Source organism: Seriola lalandi, unplaced genomic scaffold, assembly GCF_002814215.2.
Source record: "Seriola lalandi dorsalis isolate HSWRI2012SDOR001 ecotype SW California unplaced genomic scaffold, Sedor1 jcf7180001986596, whole genome shotgun sequence".
NCBI classification, from domain to species: Eukaryota; Metazoa; Chordata; class Actinopteri; order Carangiformes; family Carangidae; genus Seriola; species Seriola lalandi.
The window spans coordinates 1-741 of NW_019457262.1; the positions used below are offsets into that span (position 1 = coordinate 1).

Here is a 741-nt window from a genome sequence, read left to right on the forward strand (position 1 = left end):
GACGGCACACCTGATGACGGCACACCTGATGACGGCACACCTGATGACACAAGGTGGTTCTCAGATTGTTTGGAGAGTTTTACTGCAAGTTCAGCATCCTGCAGCGAGACGTCACCTGAGACCGGAGACAGACAGGTGAGGAGGAGGATTTGTGTGTTTGTGTGTTGTTGTTTGTGTTGATGTTGTTGTTGCTCAGGTTTACTCCTCATCATCTCTGTTAACATGATTTTTCATGATTTGATATAAATCACACATTCCTTAGACTCTGTCGAGTCCGGGTCCTGGTCCGGGTCCTGGTCCGGGTCCTGGTCCTGTAAAGGAACCAGTCCTCACACTAATCACTGACCTCACCTCGTCTCTCCTCACTGGCTGACTCCCGCTCCTCCCCCTCTGCCCCCTCCTCGTCCTCTTGTGCTGTGATTGGTCGAAGCAGCGCCCCGCAGACGCAGAGGTTGGCGACGAAGGCGCTGAGGACAAGCAGCGCCCCCCTCCACGAGTAAAGCTCGATCAGCAGCTGCACGGCCGGCGCCAACATGAAGGTCCCGATCCCGCTGCCCGACATGGCGATGCCATACGCCAACGCCTTCCTCCGCCGGAAGTAACAGCCCACCATGGCGATGGCGGGGGTGTAACACAGAGCGAAACCCAGACCTGGAGGCAGAGGACCATGAGACAGGTGAGGACATTTTGAAATGTGAGGATGTTTGATCAGACTGCTGGGAAGTTTTTGGAAAGTACAGA

General features: G+C 55.1%; 1 pseudogene; it reads right to left on the reverse strand.

The window, feature by feature from the left end:
- Positions 1–10: 10 nt before the first annotated feature.
- LOC111660086 (monocarboxylate transporter 12 pseudogene) lies at positions 11–651 on the reverse strand (annotated as a pseudogene).
- Between the last annotated feature and the right edge of the window lie 90 nt (positions 652–741).